This window comes from Petaurus breviceps, unplaced genomic scaffold (assembly GCF_028583685.1).
Source record: "Petaurus breviceps papuanus isolate PSGF00001 unplaced genomic scaffold, PetGlider_PUasm1.0 90763, whole genome shotgun sequence".
Lineage (NCBI taxonomy): Eukaryota > Metazoa > Chordata > Mammalia > Diprotodontia > Petauridae > Petaurus > Petaurus breviceps.
In genome coordinates, this window is record NW_027187340.1 from 5,140,677 (window position 1) to 5,148,689 (window position 8,013).

The window sequence follows — 8,013 nt, forward strand, 5'->3', positions numbered from 1 at the left end:
TGTGTTAGAGTCTCTCTGTGCTAAAGGTATAGAAATTCAGGTGCAGACAACTTGGCTAAAGTCATGATAAGAGTCAGATAAAAGCTCAGGTCAGTTTGTCAGGTGTTAAGAGGCGTTTCCAGGTCCGTAAATGTCCTAATATGTTTCTTTTTGAGATGTCCTCTAACTGCCTTCATCATCTTCTTTATTTCTTCCACACATGGAGCCAAATACTCTCTCTCTCTCTCTCTCTCTCTCTCTCTCTCTCTCTCTCTCTCTCTCTCTCTCTCTCTCTCTCTCTCTCTCTTTTTCTTTTTCTCTACTTTTTGGAGGGGGGAAGGCAGGGCAACTGGGGTTAAGTGATTTGCCCAAGGTCACACGGCTAGTAAGTGTATTAAGTGTCTGAGGTCACATTTGAACTCAGGTTCTTCTGACTCCAGGGCTGGTGATCTATTCACTGCTCCACCAAATACTCTTGAGATGCAAAGGAGGTTAAAAAATGAGCCATGTGCTGCTAACCTAGTCATGGAGGCTGTTGGTCATCCATCAGCCTCTTTCTAAGCTCTCACTGGTGATATCTTTCCACCTCCTACAGATCTTCCTGCTAATAGTCATTCCCTGGAACAGACTCCATGTTACAATGTGAAGTCATTAGCCTTGATGACATCACTGTAGGAAATTTTGCAATCCAGACATGAAATTTTGGCCTACCCAAATCCTCTCAACTTCAGCAACAACTAAAGGGTCTCATTTGGTTTATCCATAAAATTTAGGTCCTATTAGTGTAAATATGACTTCATACAACAAATTTTTGAAAAACATTTTACTTCAGTTAGATCCAAGATAAGTTTTCATTTACTGTCTTTGATATAGCACAGGACAGTAGCCTGTCATGCCAAGATGCATATGCCAATATGACAGGTTGGGCCAGGCAGCACTGGGATTCTGACAAGGCAGGAGGGTCCTGGCACTACTATGCATCCGACAAACAAGAGTTGAGTTTTGGAAGAGCAGAGGGAACTGGAAGGATAGAACAGATGCCCTAGGGCTGGGTAGTTCCAGATCTGGGTCCAGAGAAGCTGACTGAGATGACCAGGTATTGCTAGCTGAAAGAGGCAAAGTTTAGAGTTCCATTAAACTGTTCTACTAAATTTAGAATTATTTAACTCTAACTTTTGAAAAATTTTGATATTATTTCCTATAGCAATCAAGCAACAAGTATTAATCAAGCACCTGCTACATCCCAGACAGTGTGCTAGGTGATGAGAATTCAAGTACAAAAGGTGAAACAATCCCTGCTCTTAGTGAGCTTTCATTCTAATGGGGGACATAACACATACATGCAAAATATATGCAACAGAAATGTTAACTGAATAAATACAAATATATACAAAGTATTTAGACACAAGGTAGTTTGGGAGAGGGACCACCAGTAGCTGGGGCGATTGAGGAAAGGGTTCATGCAGAAGGCAGCACTTGGGAGATCAGGAAAGGGTTCATGCAGAAGGTAGCACTTGGGAGATCACGAAAGGGTTCATGCAGAAGGCAGCACTTGGGAGATCAGGAAAGGCTTCATGCAGAAGGCAGCACTTGGGTTGCATCTTAAAGGAAGAAGAGGATTCTAGAGGTGGAGGTGGGAAGGAAACCCATTACAGGCATAGGGGACAGCCATTGCAAAGGCGCATACACAAAGTGTGATATATGAGAAATAGAGAGAAGGCTGGCCAGATCAAAAAGCATAGGAGAGAATATCCTCCATCGAGGCTGGAAAGGGAGCTTTTCAAACTTATTTAATTATCTAACTTTACATTTGCAATTGTTCTGCAAGATACATAGGGTAAGTAGTATTGTTCTTATTTTCCTGATATGAAAACTGAAGCATCAAGTATCCAACGTCACATATCTAGCTAGCTGTAGGCAAAGTCAGGACTATAACCCAGGTCTCATCCTATATAATGCATCCTCTCCTCTTATTGGAGTAATTGTCCAAATGAGAAAGGATTTTCTCTGTCTGTGTTTCTCTGCTTGTCTCTGTCTCTTTCTCCATCCATTTATCCATTCATCTCTCTGTCTATCTGCCTGTCTCTCCATCTATATATTTAAAAGTTCCATTTAGTGCTGTTTGAAGGACATTCCTTATTTTACACCTAAAACAGTTTCATGCATCATAAATGCCAGCCCCCTCAGATGATATATGTGAAAAACAACAGTTGCATTCTCTTTTTGGCTCCGTCCATGGCTGAAGAGTGTGCCCTGAAAAGTCAGTTGATGAGATCTAAAGTCAGGAACTTTGTGAAATAAAATTCTCAAACAAAAGCACTATTCCACTGTGATCTACATTGGTTCTGAGTCTGTTTGCAGAGATGAAAATGTTACATCACATAGTTGTCATACCATGGCTCCTCTCTCCAAAAATGACTATGAAACAATTACTTTTCACACTTTCCTTCCTAGAGAGAATAAGAAACTATGCTCAAATGGGATGCAAAAATAAGCAATTTAAGCAATGCATTTTTAATGTGAATTGGATGCAGTCCTTAAAGGGGAGTCTTGTAGATAAGCCCTTGGTAACACGCTCAAAGTCCTTCCCACCCCCCTCCTCCTCCCCACATGTTGGAGTACCCGCCACAAACTCCCAACCAGCTGGGTTTTAATTGATTCCTAGTATTGCAGTGAAAGTATGGTAGATAAAACATGACAGAGCTCTTGCTGATGTAAATGAAAATGTTGGAGCAAAACAGCTGGGGAAAGGAGAAAGACTCTCCAGGTTTACATAACCCCAACATGCTTACATTGTTTCTTCCACGTTTTTCCAGTCCAAACTCACCTGGTTTTGCTCAAGACCTAGAACACCGTGAATTGTATCCAGCACCTCATTTTTATTCATGCCATCATCAAGAACATCTCTGCAGGCTTGACCAAGCTCTGTCATTGAATATGTTTATCCAGCTGCATGGCAAAAACCAGAATACAGTCATAATTTTTAGTCCATCACCTACTCAATATTTTGCTACACTGATTAAATTAGCTCATAAATAATACTATTTAAACATTAGAAACTCATGCTTTATATATTTAGTTAGTTGAATGCCCTTTTGGGCATTTTTAAGTATTCCTAGCCACTTAGTTACTTCATTAGAAGTCAGAAATAATAAAAATAACCTCTTTTTATTCAGAGCCTTAATGATCTTCATAAGAAGAGAGATAATTCCTCTGAGTTATCCTTTGTTCAAACCCTGCAATATTATATAGTACCAGGAGCCATTAATAGGTCATGGAAGAGATGGGAAAAGTAGAATGGTGGGGGGACATTTGTGTCACAAAAGCAGTGACTTCCTTAAGCAGATAAGTCTTTCTAGTCATGGCTCACTATATGTGGAAGTGGACAGTTGCTCCTTCTGCAGTGGCAGTGATAAAAATCATCCCATACTTTTCAGTCTTCCTAATAATCCAACAGCTTCTTCCCAACAAGATGGGGCTAATGTTATCTGCTGTCAGACTTTTGACTCTAAATAGTTTCACCAATGTCTATTTTTAAAGGGACCTTCAGAAAAGTCTGTGTACCCTAATCTCACTGGCTCAAGGATTGCATTTTGAGTTGATCACCTAATCAGCAAGCCTTCATTAAGCAACTATTATATGGCATTATTCTAGGCCCCTCAGATACAGATATGAAGAGTGAAACCATCTCCATTATCATGTGAAGACAAGGGACCGGACTTTGCCTTCAAACCCTGGCATGGATGGCAGCCATAGAAACCATGTTGACACAGATACTGGGTCATAGAGCCAAGAGCCACATACAATAGGATTCATATCCTTATAAAACCACCTTCAGAAATAAAATATTTATGGCTGGTACCAAGAGGCAATTATAGATTCTAGAATGGCATCCAGATTCTTTTAGTAGCTCAGGGAATAGCCTTGGTTAGCAACTGCTCACAATGTCAAAGCTTTTGGAAACTTTTTACAGTCATTTTATTGTTTTTATTTCAAAAAATAAAACCTAAAAGAGCTTGAAGAGGAGGATTTTAGAGGTTTGCACAATAGCCTGGTTTTAGTGGTTTTGGTTCTTTGCATTTTACTTTATTTGCACCCACTAAAATTAACCAAAATTAATCCATATTTGCACAAAGGCAGCAGATACAAATGAGCTCCCCTCAACTTCATTCTGGGAACTAGCTAGGGTATTTCGGAATGCATCGGCCCTGGGAGGAGAAGCGCTTATCACAAACAACATATGGGTATTAAAATCTGAAACATCCAAGAAAGAACAAGTGAGCCATTTTCACTTTTCTTGTTCCTAATTTTTCCCTCAGAAGATGAATGATTTCTAATCACATTCCATTTTCGACTATGGGTTTTGGATCTAGGGCAAGAGCCAGGTTGGTATAAAAATCCTGGCGCGTCTACAGCCCCTTCCACTGATTAGCTAATGCGTTTGTGTCATCTGCTTTCCTTGTTGTGTGAAAACACACTGAGGAAATGTGTAAGTGCAGTGAATTGTTCCCAACTCTTTTATTCACCTTTCAGCATGCTGGTTCCTTCCCTTGGCATTGATATCATTATGCACTTGTCAAAGATAGACTGTCACTTTAGGGCCTCCATTATGTGCAAGATTTGGCAGCCAATTTCGCCACTGGGATTTGCTTATATCCTCTGTATGTTATTGTACTTCTCTGGCATCCAGTAAATTCCGTAACCCACTTCTTTGATGTTCATTCCAGCCCCTAAATGTGGAAACAATGACTGAAAATTTGGATCAAAGCATCCCATAGATGCTAGGAGAAAGAGCTCTATGATAATTTACAAGATTTGAAAGTAATCTCCCTAGCTAAAATCTGGGCCAGTAGTCATCTAAGAATGGTTCTACCCCCCCCCACCCCCAAATATGAGGAAGTTAGAGAGAACAAACCCAAGGTTCCAAGAAAAAGATACAAAATTTAATAGCTGCTGGATTGAGGCTTGTGGTCACTTCTAAACAGAGTAAGCAAAAGTGATTTGTTTTATTTGGTTGGCCCATCACTGTTCTCATTCCCTCCTTTGGCCCTTCCACTTTGTAACCGGAGGCTTATAACTGTGCTTCTTTCACAGTGAAGGAAGTCTCCAAATGCTATCTCTATAATGTAAACTTCACAGGATGCTCCTTGTTTCTGTGATTTAAGAAGGGAACTTTAAAGTCTGTGAACTGTCTAAAGAAATTTCCAAATAAATTATTAAAAACCCCTGAGCTACTTGCATTCAGAGCAGTCATTCTCCATCTAGATTTAGCTGTTTGCTCATGATCTGCTTGCAGAATCCAGCACAAATAATTACTTCATTCCTACTTATTTCATTGGGTCAACTTTGACTCATAAAGGCAGTAAAGCAGGTAACCTCACAGAGATGTTTTGAGGACAGATGAGCTAATAGATGTGAAAGTGCTTTCAATTCTTTGGGGAAAAGATGCTATATAAATCCAAGGTATTTTATGGTTATATTTTTGCTTCGCCCCATTTGGTACCCAGAAATGTGCTACTTATAATTAATACCCAGTGCCGAACTATTAAAAATACCTGTATTCATCTCTGACTATGAAAAAAAAAAAAAGATATGGGAGGTTCATAATCTGGAATGGAGAAGCATTTCTAGTAACTGATTGCATTGGATGAAAAGAGAGTCACCTTATTGTCGTAGAATTTGATCAATTAAGAAGTCATGTACCACCAATAGGTACCCTGAACAGCCCTTAAAATGTCAATTCCAAACTGCCATCTTTAAATATTAGGTTTTTTTTTTTAATGACCAGGCATATGCAACACTGACATCTAGTGGTTATTTCAAATAATTCCACGTGTATGTCCTTGAATAGTGGGCGAGGCGAAAGTTTTGAACATTAAGAACAAGCATGTTCTGTAATTCGCATTCTTTTGGTCTATTTCGGGAGTTTAAGGGTTCAGGTCATGTTGTAATTAAAGTGGAATGCAACTCTTCTGTTCTATACCTGTATTCCCAATAACAAGGTGACTCTGGAAGAGGCATTTTCCATATCCCGTTACCAATAAAGAACTTTTATACAAATAAATAAATTTTATATAAATAAAGAAAGAACAGTTTTTATATATCTGACCTCTATCGGTTCTCTTCCTCTGCTTTCTCCAGGAAAGTTCATTCCCACTTGTGCTTGTAAAGGTTATGTTTGGATTGCGTGTATTTAAGAGAAAAGAAGTGCTACATGTCCAAACTAAATATTTAGGAGTGATGGTGATAATAGTAATGATAGTTGAAATTTATTCAGGGTGTCCCAAAAGTCTTCATGCACTTTCCAGCTCTCATCGTTCACTAAGGCTTTTGGAACACCCAGGTTATTGCTTTAATGTTTGCAACGCCCTTTACATTACATTATCTTGTTTGAGTTTCACAATAACCCTGTGAGACAGGAATTACAGGTATTTTCTGAAGTTTAAAGGTACTGTCGAATGCACTATAATTTTCCTTATTTTGCAGAAGGGTCTCTGAGAAGTTAAGTGACTTGCCCATGTTAACAAAGGCAGAATTTGAAGACAGATCTTTCTGTCTGACTCCAATTCCAGCGTTCTACCCACCACACAGGCTTCCTCCTCGAGCATCAAAGAGTTGTTGGGAAAAAAATTTCCTGGAAATGAGGCGTCTATGAGGCTAACTGTCCTCAGTGATTAGTTATGAGTTGGACTTCCCAGTTTTCATGGTCATGCTCTAAAAAGTCGATTAAGGTTTTAAAGAGGGGAAAAATAGGTCTTACTCACTGACCCAAGTCAAATTTAGCAAAAGGTCCATTAAAGTGAAAATATATGTGGGAAAGGAATATATAAGCTCTCTTTCCTAGAATTTAAAGGAATAGAATTCCCTAAAAAAAAAAAAATTATCTAACTGAAGTTGTTCTATTCTTCCCTCATATTCAAATGCTAGGCAGACCAGCAAGACAGCACTAATCAATTTTCATTTTCAAAGAATAATTCAGAGAGCATCTGTCCAGGTACTGCTTAACAAGAGCCTAAAGCAATAAGCATCCTGCAGTGAGATATTTGTTAAGTGTTTTTTTTTTTTCTGATGGCCCTGGGCACTCTTTAGGGACATTCCTGGGAGTAGAAACCTAGTAGGCCAGGTCAGTCAGTATTGATTACTGTGAAATCGGAGTGACCTACATGCCTGCTTACCTGTTTCTGAGATGGTATGTTGTCAGTGAGATAGCCATCTTCTGCCTCATGATTTCCTGTTCTTGAATCTTTCTGAAAAAGGATACCATTCTATTTTTATTCCTTTGATTAAAAAAAAATATGTTACCATAAAACAGAAAGAAATGAAGGACACTCCCCTCCCTCTGTCTACTAAATCTTTTAGTACAGAATGACTGAAAAATAGTGTTGAAGCTCCAACATAACTCCTCCCCCCAATATACACAAAATTTGTCTAAATTTATCTTCAGTTGCATGTACCCCCGTTGTACCTAAGCACAATGAAAAGGTAGATAGAGAAAGAGGGTAGAAATTATAAGCAACTGGCTAAACTACAAGGACTTTAAAATATATATATTTGTGATTTGCTTTAAAATAAACTCATCTCTGCTTCCTGACTTCTCTGGCTTTCTTCTACAGGAAGTCTTTCCTGACCCCCCCCCCCCCCCTCCATTTCCAATGCCTTCTCTCTGTTGATTACCTTGAATTTGTCCTGTATATATTCAGTTTGCACATAGTTGCTTATATATCATCTCCCTCGTTGGATTGTGGGGTCCTCCAGAGGAGGGGCTGTCTTTTGCCTTTCTTTGCATGCTCATCAGTCAGCCTTGTGTTGGGCTTGTGGGAGGTTCTTAATAAATACTTATTAGATGACTGATCAACAATAGTACTGGCAACTAGGAGAAGCCATTGTCTTCCATGCAAAAATCATTCCCATTTGTTTTAGCTAGAATTAAGAGCAGGCCTACTTTGGGACTTTTAAAGTCGTTAGATTTAACAAGGGCTATTGTAAAGTTAATTTCCTTTTAAATTTATGGCCCCACACAAACAAACATCCTGT

The 8,013-nt window shown here is 39.0% G+C and overlaps 1 long non-coding RNA gene across 2 annotated transcripts; it reads right to left on the reverse strand.

Moving 5' to 3' along the window:
• Positions 1-305: 305 nt before the first annotated feature.
• LOC138146599 (uncharacterized) lies at positions 306-7,860 on the reverse strand. 2 transcript variants are annotated; one of them, XR_011164534.1, is made up of 5 exons: positions 7,654-7,860; positions 7,155-7,226; positions 4,506-4,709; positions 2,807-2,928; positions 306-1,085 (listed from the first exon to the last, which is right to left on the reverse strand). It is a non-coding gene; the product is annotated as an uncharacterized lncRNA (long non-coding RNA). The 2 variants fall into 2 exon arrangements; XR_011164535.1 differs by lacking the exon at positions 4,506-4,709 and having other exon boundaries at positions 7,654-7,858.
• Positions 7,861-8,013: the final 153 nt, after the last annotated feature.